The 15,412-nt window shown below is 39.7% G+C and overlaps 1 long non-coding RNA gene across 1 annotated transcript in view; it reads left to right on the forward strand.

The window, feature by feature from the left end:
• The window catches only part of LOC131411189 (uncharacterized), a 58,471-nt gene extending 56,388 nt beyond the window's left edge, over window positions 1–2,083 (forward strand). The window contains exon 3 of the long non-coding RNA XR_009221516.1: window positions 1,862–2,083. This is a non-coding gene — a long non-coding RNA (uncharacterized LOC131411189). The remainder of the gene's footprint in view (window positions 1–1,861) is intronic.
• Window positions 2,084–15,412: the final 13,329 nt, after the last annotated feature.

Here is a 15,412-nt window from a genome sequence, read left to right on the forward strand (position 1 = left end):
GTGCCTAGAACTATACATAATGCTTTGAAAGCTGTCACATTCAGTCCTCTTGTAAACATCACCCTCATTTGCTAAACGGTGTTGTTATGTCTTTGGTTGGCTGTAATTTTCTCCCCACTTCTAAGCCCACAATTCTGAAGAATCAGAGAAAAACAGCATCTCCCTTAAGAGTTCGAATCATCTATCATGAGATTCAGCATAGCATATGGAAGTAGTTTCTTTCTAAAGCATCCTAGGCCAAGTAATAATATGGGCCCCTTTGGTGAAGTCAAAATTGGTAAACACTTTCCAGTCTACATGATGACCATGTCTCTGGCACCTTTATAGGGATCTTCTTCACTATTTGGTGAAAGAGCATCTGCTTTTTCTAATTTTGAGTTGGACACAAATGTTGGCTCCTCACCACAAGTGAAAATAACTACCACAAAGGTAAAAAATGTGACTTCTCATGAATAGTGGTGAAGGGTGTATATTTACTGGAAGAAATGTTTTTTGTGATCATACATTTCTTTCCCTTCCATCTAATGAGTGCTGCTGTGTGTCCAATGCAGTGCTAGATGCTTGTGGCCGAGCCCCTGCCTGCGTGGAAAGTGTCGTGCGGGGGAGAAGTCAGACCAGAAAACTAAGAGTGATGAATATGACCAAACAGGCAGTTACTGGGTTCTAGGCCCCTGAAGCTAGAGGCTAACATTCAGAGTTTTAAACAAAGGAAGGATTGGGAAAGAAAGTGTTTTGAAGCCCTCCAAAGCATTCTAAACATGTAAGGAATCATTAATGTTTAGACAGGCTATCTTGTATGTTTTACTTAGAGCACATGGTTGCAAGCAACAGAAACCAATTCTGTTAATCTAAGTAAAAGGGAATTCATTGAAAGGAAATTTGAGATGGAAACTTATAGATTAATGCAGAGCTAGAGAACTTGGCTTAGAAATAGGCAGGAAGAGAGGATTGGGCACAGGAAGCAGAATCTCCTAGTAGAGATGGTATGGTGAGCTGGCTGTTGACTTCTGGCGGGTCTTTTCATCCTTGCCTTATCTGCTCAGGATCCAAAGTTCTGGGAAACAGTTTGCAACTGGTTGAGTTTAGTTCTTGTGCCTACACCTGGACTTTCTCCAGGTGGAGGAAAGTGTAGGTGATCCCTCACCATCTTCAGTGTGAAACCGTCACAAGGAATTGCCCTTCTACTGACAATATTTGCAAAGGGGAAGAGATAATTTCCTCCCCAAAAAATAAAGGTACATCAAAAAGTAGGAATGAATGCAAGGCCACAAATGACAACAAGATCTACTTGATTACTTCTTGTTTGTTTACTTGTTCAGAATCTTGGAGAAGAAATGTCTATCTTTTGAATTAATCGATTACTGGTAGTTTTCTTGTAGTATTGTATTGATCTTCTTGACTGACTAGTTTTGGATCAATACAGGTGGTGAAACTGGCTATATCATACTCTTTAAAGGGGAAATTTCTGCAAATATGAATGTAAAGTTCTTTAATTGGTAAAGATATTTAGGCAAAAATATCCCCTATATAATTTCTAAATTTATAAGCAAAGTGAAGTATAGGGATAAGAACATTACAGCATTTGGTATCAGAGATCATGCCACAGGAATCTTAATAAATTTTCAGTAACTGTTGTTTAATTTGTATGAAAGTCATGCACACTAAAGGACAAATATGCAAGTACTAAAAATAAGTGTACTAAATGCGATGTGGAATCCTTGATTGGATCCTGGATCAGAAAAAAACAAAGACTTAAGTGAAAAAAACTGGTGAAATCCAAATAAAGTCTGTACTTTCGTTAATAGTATTGTTCCAAAGTTAATTTCTTTTTGTTTGTTTGTTTTTTTTTTGTTTCTTGCAGGGGAAGAGTCAACCTAAGCTAACATCTGTTGCTAATCTTCCTCCTTTTTTTTCTTCTTTTCCCCCCCAAAGCCCCACTACATAGTTGTGTAGAGTTGTAAGTTCTTCTGGTTCTTCTATGTGAGCCACCTCTACAGTAAGGCAACTGACTGACGAGTGGTGTGGTTCCACGCCCGGGAACCGAACCTGGGCCTCCGAAGCAGAGTGCGCTGAACTTGAAAGAACAAACAGGAAATCTCTATACTTTCTTTGCAACTTTTTTGTAAGTCTAAAATTATTTCAAGATTAAAAAATATTTTTCTTAATTGCAAAATTCCATGCACACAGTAGGTATTCAATGAGTGATAGTTACATCCTATTAATTTCCCTCTCTTGATCTTGAAATACTTATATTAATCAGTTTCCTGGGACAACTTCTTATTGTTCCTCCTTTAATCTCTCTCTAGGCACCAAGAATAAAAAAGGGAGAGGGCAAAAAGAAAAACTGAAGAAAAGCTTCAATCTAATTTTGCTCTGCTTTGCTGTGAGATGAACTTATTCTTTAAGAAATATCTAGACATCTGTCAACTCGGAGCATCCTGATATTGGCACCACAGAGATACAGTGCTAATGACGACAACGCATTTGCCTAATGATTTCGACTAGGTAGTTGGTTATTCTTTCTTTTGCTTTTACTTCTAGACAAAACTAACACACTGTCACACATCTCGAAAATGCTATAGTTCATCTTTAACGGATGGAATTTTGTTCTTATTTTGTTAAATGTTACATTTACATAATTGTGTATGTCATTGATGTTTACGAGGATACATCAAAAAGGAAAAGTTTTCCTACCTAACGTACAGAGAATTATTACCCTAAAACCAATATAGGTATCCCTCTTGGTGATAACTCACACGATCTGAACTCAGGAACCAAGTAAATTTTAGATAATAAGGGCTGGTTTTTTTATTTTGCTCCAAGATTAGTCACTTATTCTTTGCACAGAAGTTACACTGGTGTCAGGGATAATTTTTTTCTTTAAATCACAGAATATATAGCTTTAAAAATTCCTGACAGTAGGCCAGATGACATTGCTTATGGTTGTTTTCATTTTTTGCAGTTAGGCGCCCTTAAAATTTTATGTCTTGGTTAAGTTATTCAATTCCAGTTAAAATCACAAAGCAACTCTTGTAAAATAACGCCTGGTGATTGAATAGTTAACTATGGAACTTGCTGTTGTTGAAATATTCTTATCTCTAGACACAAAGATATTTATATGAAAACTGCATTCTTTGTGACAAACCAGAATCTTATTTTGCTGCGGCCAAATGTAATGGACATCTGTTGTTTTTGCCTGCCCAGCACATATTCCTCCCTTTACTATTAGCAGAGCCTGCATTGGGGGGAGGTCCCACCCCTCTAATCCCCTTAGTGCATATGGTTTTGGGAGGACCCTCATCCTCGCCCACACTTGAAGGGTGGACCTGTGACTCAGACCCAGCCAGACATCAGAGTCTTTCTTCTTGGCCACAGAGACTGGCTCAAACTAGCGTGTGATCCTAGCCAGACCAAAGACATGCAATTCAAAGAATCGTACTGGAATGACTGGAATAAAGAAGCTCTTTTTCCTGGAAATGAATCCAAGAGGATGTCAACCTAAAGCTCCTGGGGGTAGCCTTGTGACAAGCCCAACACAGTGAAGGAAAGATTGAAACCAAATCTAGTGACATCATTTGAACAATACCTGGATCCAGCCATCCTGAAGAGAAGAACTTTTCCATTATTCAGGAAATAATACTTTTTTCCCCCTTAAACTAGTTTGAATCAGGTTTATGGGTTTATATCTCTTGCAACTAACATAATTCTACCTAATTCATAAAATTTCCATACATATTTTTCTTCCTTGATAAATCTCACTCAGGTGAAACTTGATTTCCATTCATTTAATAAATATATACTGAGTACAAATAAACCAAATGGATAAAAAGATTTTATTAGACATAATCCATACCCTCAAACAAAAATGTGCAGAAAACTTTAGAGAAATTGGTTGACTTTTCAGGGATAAAGAGAAAGTCTGAAATTTCTATTGTTTTTTCCGTAAGTGGAACATTATGCTTTTTTCTCATGGAGGGAAATTAGTTAGGGAATCTCTAGAATACAGAATTTAGGAGCATGAGTTTGGGCCTCCGATGACCTAGTTTAAAGTCTGGTTCTGTCTCTTACTCAATATATGACCTACACATTACTTAGCTTCTCTTAGTACTGATTTTCCTGTCTGCGAATATATAGCACAAATATACCTAGATCATCCAATTTTTCGAAGACTGAGAAAATACATGCAGATGATATATATTATTATGCCTGTTACTCAGCATTAAATGGTAATTTTTAAAAATAATTATTCAATATGTGATTCACTATTAGTGCTTCAATTTTAGAATCTTCTGTTTGGTATCCAACAAGAAAAAGATTATTTTAATTTACATCTCCAGCCCATATTTTATTTCTGTGTGTCAGATTCCATGCATAGATACAACTGCATACTGGTTGTAGCCACTTGAATGTCTCACCGGCATGTGAAATTCACCATATTCGAAACAAAATTCAGGATTTCTCCCTTGCCCTAAACCCACATCTCTTTCTGCCTTCTCATGTTCAGTAAATGCACCATCATACACCCAGAGGCCTGCTCACTCCTGCTTCAAGTCAGTGACCACATTAGCCCAGTAGCCTTCCAACTGTCTCTCGGCTTCTTTCCTTTCACCCCATGATCTGCTTTCCACGTAGTAATCAAATGATCTTCTAAAACACACTCCCTAAAAACCAACAATGGTTTCTCACTGGTCTTAGGATAAAGGCTAAACCCCCTTAGCATGGATTACCTTCCCTTATGATCTGGTATCTTCACCACTCCAGTCTCAGCTTGTAACCCTTCCCAACAACACCCGCCTCACCATTCCACAGTCTAGCCTTGGAAACTTCTCTCCTCCCATCCATGCATGCTCTATTTTGTTTTATGGAGCTTGCACATATGGTTTCTTTTGTCTGAAACAGTACTTACTTCCCCCTCATTTTATCCCTGCCATTGGTTTAATTTTACTTATCTTTTATGTCGCAACCTATGTGTTACTTCTTCCAAAAGTTCCAGCCTTGCTCCAGCCGTAACTAGATGAGGTATGACAATAAAACCTGTACTCTCCTATCAGAACACCTGCCATGTGTTAGATTTTATTTCCATATGGATATATAGACATAGATATGGTCTAGTAGAATTACCAAATTCCTTGTGTATTCCACGACCAGAAATTCTTAACCTGACTGGACAAACTTCCAAGTGATCCATGGAGAGAAATGGAGGTGGGGGTAGGAGAGTCATGGAAAAAAATTACATGTTTTTTTTGACTAACCTCCAACTAAATTCATCATTTTCTTCGAGTATAAATGAAGGCAACAAAACAGCAGTATTAGCAGTAACTATGACTCTGTCAACAATAGAGCATAGATATTTTATAACACATTACAGTTATTGCTGATTTCTTGAAATATTTATGCTCATCACTATTATGGTAGTCATTAGACATGCTGCAAGAATTTATTTAATACATTAATAAAGAAGCACTTATATCAAAAATTTTAAATTATTTAGATAATTTTATTATCATTGGTTATCTTTACAACCATATACATTTAATGTATTTAAAAATATTTTCCCAGGGCCGGCCCAGTGGTGTAGTGGTTAAGTTTGCACACTCTACTTCGGTGGCCCAGGGTTCGCAGGTTCAGATCCTGGGCGTGGACCTACACACTGCTTATCAAGCCATGCTGTAGCAGGCGTCCCACGTATAACGTAGAGGAAGATGGGCACAGATGTTAGCCCAGGGCCAATCATCCTCAGCAAGAGGAGGATTGGCAACAGATGTTAGCTCAGGGCTAATCTTCCTCACCAAAAAAACAGTTTTTCCCATGAAGGCATTCGTGGGCTTCACCAAACTTCAAAAGGGCTCTGTGGTACAGAAGAGGTGCCTGCACTTGATTAACTGCTCTATGAGGCCAGACCACATTTGGCTGATTCATCATCGTATCCCCAGGGCCTTGCACAAATTGCAGGTGCCCTGTAAATAGGTACTGAACTGAATTGAGCTGAAAGCTGAACAAATTTTAATCTGGCGTTATTTAGAAGTACACTCCCCGTGAATCTGGACAGTTCGCCTGTCCCTGGAGGAGAAGGTGGACCCTATGGTGGTGGATGGCTTATGTCCCAATCTGAGATATGGCAGGCCGATATCCTATGGTTATGTGGGATGAGGTCTTGCTGACAATATGGCATTCAAATTTAAAAACACATAATGGGAAACAGTAGCCAATTTTTTCCCTATATAAAAAGTGGCTGGCGATATTGACCGTCAGTGGTACAAACATAGGTGAATAACTGTCATCGAATAAGCGTGATCTATTTTATAAAGTCCTATTTTTAATTTGACTTGGAGTCAATTTTTCAACTGGACAACTCGCATGCAAACATCTGCTCCAACCTTTGTTCTTTTATGCATAGTGGACAGCTTGTGCAACAGAGGAAGTTTCCAGACAGTGGTTGTCCCTGGGTTACTTGACAGCCAGGCTCTTCTCAATTATCCGTAGCAGAAATGCTCCCTGATCAAGTGACTCCAAGCACGTTCCAACTGACAGCATTGACTTTGGAGTGGGCTCCTGGAAAGACCTTTACATTTTTTTCCTGCAAAAATATTTAAAGAGGTGATGCAGATCAAAGACCTCAAGAGACCCTCAAACACATCTCAGGAGACCTCTAAGAGTTCTTTCCCAAAGTAAAATTGGATTCATGCATCCATCCACTCAACACGTTTTTGAAAACCTACTATATGTCAGTAATTTATTGTTTTGAGGGTGAGTCAGTGAGTAAATCAGTGGCAGGAGGAATTAGGATAAATCTTTTGCCTAGTGTCACATTTCAGGTCTGAACTAAATGGGTAGGAGTGGTAGGGACTGGCAGAGAAATCCACTGCACCTTGTATGTGGTACCCCTATGAGTCCTCAGAGCCACCAGAAATAAGAATCTCACGCCAAAGAGGAATTGGGGCAATCCAGAGGTGGTGTTTTTGGACTACCTGTGCCAGAATCACCTGCGCCCCCTACCTTATACCTACCTGAATCTGTGGGGATGGGGCACCAAGTCTTTCTAATGCATGGTAATTTGGGAAATTATTGTTCTGGGTGATTTAAGGACGTTAGGAGGAAGTCACCTCATTCAGTGCAGTGAATTTTGCCTCTAACATTTCAAAAACCTACCGTCCAGATGCCTGACATCACCTAGCGGTGGGTCATAAAGCAGAAGTATGAGTATGTGGCTGGGAAATTCATTATTCCCCACTCACTCAGGGTATCGGCCTTCAACTTTCACCAGTGACTGTAAATAGGTCCATGTAGTATGTGATCTCCAACAGACTGGTAGGGACTGTTTGAGGCACCGTGTTGTAGATTCTGAGTCATTGTTTGGCTCGGTCAGAAAGAGTTTTGTAATCCATTGGCCATGTCAGCCATGGACTCTCCATGGGGGAGCAGCCTACCCCTCATAACCTTGCCACCTATCACTGCTTTGCTTCAGCCTCCATCACTTGCGAGAAGGAAGGAAAGACATGCATGCAAATATCCAACTCTGCTCCAACTCTGAAGAGAATGTAGGGTTAGATAGTAAGTAAGCAGCTTTTGAAATTATACCATTGTGAGTTTGCCTTCTCTGTGGGGATGTGTACACTTTTGCATCCTTCTCCTGCAGTGCAGATCAATGGAAAGCCTGGTCCAAGATAGAAAAATAAAAATAGAATTTGTTTTGAAATAAAACAAGATAGATCTACAACTTTCCATGACCTGCCTCTCTTTCATAAGTTGAGGGTCAATGGAAAGTAATTGTACCCTAACTGCTCTAAATAAAACTCGACTTACTTTAGAGGTGAGTTCTCTAATGTGGCCAGGGTTTACATCTTATTATAGAAAACTTCCTTAATCAGGAACATTTGTGTACTAAAGTAATGGAAAAGAAAACTGCTGAGGCTGAAGACTGGAATCATTCACTGTTAGGGAAAATTTGTATGAAACACAGTTCAGTTTTTCGTTTGTTTGGCTTTTGTTTGTTTCAATATTCTTTGATCAAAGAAAAATTACAATATCCTTTGCCTGAACTGCTCAATATTTTTAATGAAATATTTCCTACTCACAAGCATATCTGTAATGCATGTACAAGGTATATAGATAGCAAGTATCCATGGACACCTTTTAGAAACAGTCCCACTCTGAAGCCCCAGAGTGCCCCTACCTGATTGGATGCCCCCATGTCCCTACCCTAACCCTTCCAGAGACAACCACTATTTAGCTACCTTGAAATTTTTAATTACCTAAGGGCTGCAATAGTGATAACTCCCTACTACACACATTCTTGAAGCTTTCTCATTGGAAATGCTCCAGATTAGCTAGCCATGATTTAACTCTTGCTTGTTCCAATTTGTGTTCCTCTCAAATAGCTAAAATAGAAAAGGCTCTGGGTATTTCAAGAAACCATGTTTCATTAATGGGGGAGTGGAGAGAAGACTTCTTGCCACTAAGGTTTCAAATATTACGGAAAAGTTTAGGAAGCCCATGAATGGCAGAAATTTCTGGAAGAGAGTATTTGAGAGGAAGAGATGGATGGATATGTATAGTACATGAAGTTAAAGCCAAATTTGCTGGCAATTGTATGAAGAAAGGATTTTAATCTCACCTATAGAGTTGTTGTTTTTTTTTAATACAGATGGCAGGATCCCATCTCAGACCTTCTGAATCTGAATGTTTGGAGATGAGCTCCAGGTTGGTATGTTGTATATGTTTGTGTGTTTATTTCTATACATATATACACATGTGGTGAATCTAATATGCAATCCTGGTTAAGAATCACCGGTATAGGGGCCGGCCCCGTGGCTTAGCAGTTAAGTGTGCACGCTCCGCTGCTGGCGGCCCGGGGTTCGGATGCCAGGCACGCACCGACGCACCGCTTCTCCGGCCATGCTAAGGCCACGTCCCACATACAGCAACTAGAAGGATGTGCAACTATGACATACAACTATCTACTGGGGCTTTGGGGAAAAAAAGGAGGAGCATTGGCAATAGATGTTAGCTCAGAGCAGGTCTTCCTCAGCAAAAAGAAGAGGATTAGCATGGATGTTAGCTCAGGGCTGATCTTCCTCACAAAAAAAAAAAAAAAAGAATCACTGGTATAGAAGAAGCCTCAGATTTCTCTCATTCCTTTTACAGTCTAAAATTACTTCAGTAGTCCCTAGATCATCAGCCTGTACTAGGCACCATGGAGAACACTTAGATGCAGAAAGCTTTGCTCCTGCCCTCAGGAAACTTACAGTGAAATGGGGGAGTGCTGCTCTGCAAATGAAGTGAAAGCTGAAGGTCAACCTGAGTGTTTCAGGATAGTGTGTAAGTAACAGAGAGCTCGGTCAACTGTGGCTTAAAAATGCGTTAACAAATCTGGAAGTAGGCAATCCAGGATTGTTATCGCTGCTAAGCAATGCCAGCAGGGCCCAGGCTCTTTCTAACTCCTACACCATCTTTAGTGAATTAGCTTTTATCGTCATGCTTGATGCCTCGTGTTGTCAGTGTGTCTGCTCCATCTCCAGGCATCACATCTATGTTTCTGGTGCAAAGAAGAGTAAGAAGACAATGGGTAGTTGGCTAAAATTTTAAATCGAGTCTGGCCTTTAGAAAAACAATAGCTTTTCAGGAAGCCCCATCCAACAGATTTCCACTTACATCTCATTAACTGGAACCAAGTCACACAGCCAAACCTAGCTGCAAGAGAATCTGGGAAGTTGGATATTTTTTCTAGGCACATGGTCACCCCAAACAAAATCAAGGTTCTGTTAACAAAGAAGAAAAGGAGAATGAAAATTGGGTAGTCAACTAAGTCAAGACTAATGTCTTCTATGGTGGAAGGGAGCATAGAATATGAGAGCAAGGGACTGGACCTAGAGAAAGATAAGTATGCTTCACTCTTTTAAGCATTCACAACTTATCACTCAGTTGGAGGAAACTCTTCCTCTGCACATTTGACTTATTATTTGGGTTAATGCTGTTGGTAATGGCCATCTTCCAACTATATATTGATTTCCTGACTCTCAGAGAACACTCATTTTCAGGTTCTAACAATGCATTTCACCGACAAACACAAGCACTGACAGCAATGACTATATCCTCCACAGGTGACAGTCCATATTAAGGGATATTTTTTACCCTGGGTGACATGGATATTAACCAGTATTTATGCATACAATTGCCACATTTAAGCCATATTATTCAGTTTGCAGGCTCTAATTTTTTCAAAAAACAACTATTAAGTGATGGTGCTCACAACTAACTGTATGAAATTTATGCCTGGTACAATCTGATTTTGGAGGAGGAAGGCCTTCAGAGGGAAGATTAGAATAGTCGCAGGTAATATATTACCTCTGATTTTGTCCACATCTGAGCTATGAAAAATATATTACTGTGTATTCTTATTGCATTTATTATGTTTTGTTAAATTTAATCATAAGCCTATTCTAAAACTGCCTTCCTCCTATAACCAAATTTCCCAGGTTTAATTACTTCTTAAGGACCAGTTAATTTGGGTTCTTTTCTTTTGCCCTGTCAATGTGCTAGCCCTCACTTCCTCAAGAGATTAACTTAAAATTCTGGAGAAAATTTCGGTTTTGACCACTGTGCAAAGCTATCATCCAGAATGAATTGGGCTGGAATCACTCAAGATCTCAAACCCCCTTAAAGCTGGTAAGAAAACAGAACATTGAGTATCAGAAACATGATCACTGAGTACACCTACCCATGCCCCATAACTAAAGTGGCCTGCTGGAGTTATATGAAATTAGGTTTTGTTATTGGTATTCAACATGAGCTATTATTTTTTTTAATAATAACTTCAACAATAATATAACCTTTGTTTAACATGGGCACCTGGTTAGCTAAATGAGACCCCAGCTGTCAGTGAAATACCTACCTCAATATAGGAGTTAAAAGTTAATAAATTCATAACATGAGTAAAGAAAATAATAATAATGCTTTGCTTCCCTCCAAGGAATTCAAAGCACTATGTGGGTACCATTTCATTAATCTCCATATAAATCTTAGGTGCATGGTAGAAAAAAAAAATTTTTTTAACCTTAGAAGAAACTGACTATGGAATTACAGTCTGTTTTGACTTTCAACTCACTGGCCCCACTCTGTAGCATGTCAGCTTTTAGCATGGTTATTCCATTCTCTTTCTTTGGATCTTTTTTCCCGGGCATCTTCTCATAAATTCTTCCTTAAGCTTCCTTCCTAGAGTAGCTACCTCCTCTGTGTTACTCTCTATCCCACAAGTATTTATTTTCTTTACAGCATCTGTCTCACACAGCACTTATCTTTTTATTTGCCTATATGTTCATTGTTTGATGCTCCTTCCCCTCACCCTACCCACAACTTGAATGTAAGCTCCTGAGAGCAGGCATGTTATCTGCAATATTCTACTGGTGTATCTCCAGGGCTTAGCATGATATCTGGAGCACAGTGAGTGTTCATAAATATTTCTGGAATGAGTGAATGTTGATATAGTGTTGTCTGTACCCTGCAGAACACATCTGATTCTTCTATTTTCCATAGTCACAGCTAAATTCAGAAGGTGTATGTGTATTTGTGCACAAGCATGGAGATATCACTAGCTGAACCCTTGTTTTCCACCCAAGCTCTCTGTTGTACCTTATGGGGACCTCTCATTCAATAGTGCGAAGTTCTCCCCATCTGTAATAATACCCAATATCCAATCTCTTTTCCCATGGAGAAGCTCACTGTCAACATTCCAGGCTCTTATTTCCTTCTGCAAGCCTTGGTGCACGTTGAGTTGTCCTACAATAAAGAAATCCCTTCTTTTAATCTAAGGACTAAACTGTTAGAAATTGGACTTTCTTAAGGCAAGATGTATGAGTTGCTAAAAAATTCAGGGGACAACATCCAAAAACAAGCAGGTGGAAATAAAATTCCATCTGCAAAGTTCCCTCTTATTAATACTGTGGATTCTGTTACATTAATGAATCTCATCTAAGGTCCCTTTTGACCGTTGTGAGTTTATCAAATTCCTGATGATAGCTCATAAATCTAATTGTCTCTTTACAGACTGTTTTTTTCCAAAGCAAATTTCTTCCAGGTATTTCAATATGAATCAAGCCCTGACTTTAATTTACTGATAGGAATTAGCCTCTTTAATAAACTCAGAAGCTGAGGCCACCGCAGCATCACCACTCAGACTCTCAGCTGCTAATCAAATTGCCCTCACTTCCTTCACAGAGGGCCGCAAATCCTTTGAGACCTAGGGAATCAGACTCGTTGCTGTGGGTGGGTGACCTCCATGAGAGTCCATTCTTTATTAGTCTTTCTTATCAGCCATTTCCAGTCTTGTTTACTGGTGAGAGGGGCCCTTTGTGCTTACCACTGTTTGGGCCTTCTGCAGTGGGCAATGGGCAGTGGTGGGGCCAGGGCAGCAGATGCCCTCCAGAGCCGTGCCAGCCCACCTAGTCAGCTTGTCATGATGCACTACTTCATCCCTTTTTTTGAATCAGGAAATAGTGTTGGACAAGTCTGTTGTATATGTCAAGGCCCCTCATTTGTCAAAGTATTAGTGGTCCAGCGTCAACATAAATACATCTGTCCATAAATCTTGACAGGTATAATGATTTGTTGCATTTGAAAGGCATGACTCAAACATTAGACTCCTTTTTGATTCCTAACGTGATTATCTTTAAAGCCAGGCATTTCGGATGCCTTCTGAATTGACTTCTGTCAAGTGATTGAGTAGCTCCCGCTGACTTATCTACTCTTAGGAAGTTAATACCATCATGGCCCCTGTGTCACCTGCCTGAAGGCCACTTGGACTATGGCAGAAATCACATTCTTGATGTGCTCATTATTCTTGACTGTAAAAATGCCTTAGTTCCCGGGCTTTTGTTTTGTGTTGTTTTTAAACAGGACACTGTTGGTTTGTTTGTTAGCAGGGAAATGGGTTTGGCGCATTGGTCAAATGAAGGATTTCCTAGCACTCAGATAGCCAGGAAACTCATAAAACTGAAACGTGAAAGCAGGCCTTACTGTGAGATAGCAAATAGCTTTATAATCACTTGAGTGTGGAATCTGCGAACCCAAAAGGAAGGAAATGTCATCTGGTGGTTAGACAAAAAGACCTCTTCTTTGTATGATAGTTAGCATTTATTGAGTGTTTATTACTTGCCAAACCCTACGCTAAGAGCTTCCCATGCTTTATCTCTTTTAATCTTCCCAACAACCTAAAAGAAACTATTAAATTCACGCCCAGGAGCAGTCCCATAAGTTGCCTAGAGCGGACAGCTGGTAAGGGGTGGAGCAGATATTTGACACCCACTGTCAGACTCAACAGCAGTCTGATTTCAGACTCTAAACTCTTAACCACTGTCTTATGCTGCAGCCCGCTCGCCGTTGTTTCACTTTCTAAGGCAGAGAGGGTTGCTTGATGCTTTGTTTACACTGCTCTGAAATGGGCACAGTGATGCTGCAAAAGCTTGTTAAGATCATGTTTGTGTGTGTGTGTGTGTGTGTGCCATCCGGTGTCTGGAACGTGTCCCAACCCTGATTTTTGCCTTTTATGTGGTGATTTGGAAATCTTCCTTCTTCTTGGGGAATTATGTTGTAGATAACTTCCAAAAACTTCCAAAATCTCTTCTTTTGAGAGATTCAAAACATGTAATTAAAAAAAAAAAAAGGAAACTATGGCTATCGTGCTTATTTTTTAAAATATTGAATCCCCTAATTCATAGGTCTATTTTTAAAAATTCTACTTTGTTTGTAATCCATTCTTTCATCTTTCTTGCTTTTCTTCCTCCCCTTTCTTCTTTATTCCCATTTATGAAATCACTAATACTGAAAAATCTACTTTGCTGATCCCTTTCGGAAACTCTTTCATCTCAAGCAGGCATCTTCCTGTTTTTCTGCGATTCCTCTGAACCCTACCTCTGTTGTTTCTTTAGATACACCAAACACAAATTGCCCTCAAGAAAAAATGAATTAGGTGGTAACTCTGCCGGAAATAATTTCTTTAGAATACTCACTTAAAGGCACATTTTCCTATTTGAGTTTATATACATTCATTAAATACCTACTATGTAGACTGTGAAAACTTGAATCTGATCTGAATCTTAAAAAGACCTGGAGAAAAATGGATGTATACATGCCTACATACATATGGGTAAGCATTTCTTACAACTTAAGGCAACAATTATAAAGCAACGTATAAATAGTGTAATGGGGACAATGTATAGAGATGCTAATAGATTTTACATTAAGGGAAAATCATGGTAATATAGAAAGGCTTTGTAAAAGAAGCATGATTAATGTGATTATTTAATACAGTGACATAGTAATAGGTAAGTAGCCTTCAAATTGGTGGTGAGGAAGAGAAGCACATGCAGGCAGGATGAACGCATGAGCAAAGCCTGAGATGGAAGTAAAAATACTGCTTGGATAGGAAGGATGGGTAGCATGTGGCCCACGGAGAAATGTAGACTAAATCTGGTAGTGATATGCACTCTGGCAGGAGCGGTATTCATCTCTGGAACAGTAGTGTGGCATGAATAAATAGGTGCTTTAAGTGTATTAACTTGTCACCCATGCGAAGGATGATTTGAAATGCAGAAGAGGGTAGGAAGAAAGACACTGCTCCTGATCTTAGAAAGGCTGATGCCTTTCTGGCCTTCACAGTCCACTTACCTGTCACCTCTTCAGTGAGGGCTTCTCTGACTGCCCAGTCTCTAGTCGCTGTTCAGTCATGTTCTATCGCATCACCCAGGGAAGGCAAGTTTTCTACTCCCAACAATGCAAAAAGAACAGGGCCCTTTCCGCTAACTGAGCAGTCCCCTCCACAGAGAACAAAGTCTCACCTGATAGGAATTTTTTAAAACTTAGGTTTATTTTCACTTCCTGCCACACTTAATCCCAATGGGGCAGAAGATGAAGGCCTACAGGCTGGAAACCTATAAAGGTGATAGCAATCTCCACTCCAGATAGGTTATAAAGAAGTGGTTCCCAAACTTTAGCTTCTACCTAGAGAACTTGTTAAAACACCAATTAAGGGACACCACTCTTGGAGGTGCTGATTCAGCAGGTCTGGGACTGGGCCCAAGAACTTGCATTTCTAACAAGTTCCCACGTGATGCTGATACTGCCGGTCTGGGACCTACTCTTTGAGAACCACTGCTAGAGAGCAAATTGAAGGTGGAGGAAAGAGGGTATTGTTCAGGCTGACTGCAAGTCACTACAGAGCCCCCTATCAGTCAGAGCAGGAACTGCAATTCAGAAACAAGGCTCCACCCACTAGACCTCCAGCAGGAACCAATTCACACATGTCTTAGTTGCAACAACCTGCCCCAGCAAAGGGCTCAAAGGATTCTTTTCTTATGGGGCTGAACACAAGAATGTCTCTAGGCATACAAACAAAAAAATACACACACATACAAAATCT

Source organism: Diceros bicornis, chromosome 2, assembly GCF_020826845.1.
Source record: "Diceros bicornis minor isolate mBicDic1 chromosome 2, mDicBic1.mat.cur, whole genome shotgun sequence".
Lineage (NCBI taxonomy): Eukaryota > Metazoa > Chordata > Mammalia > Perissodactyla > Rhinocerotidae > Diceros > Diceros bicornis.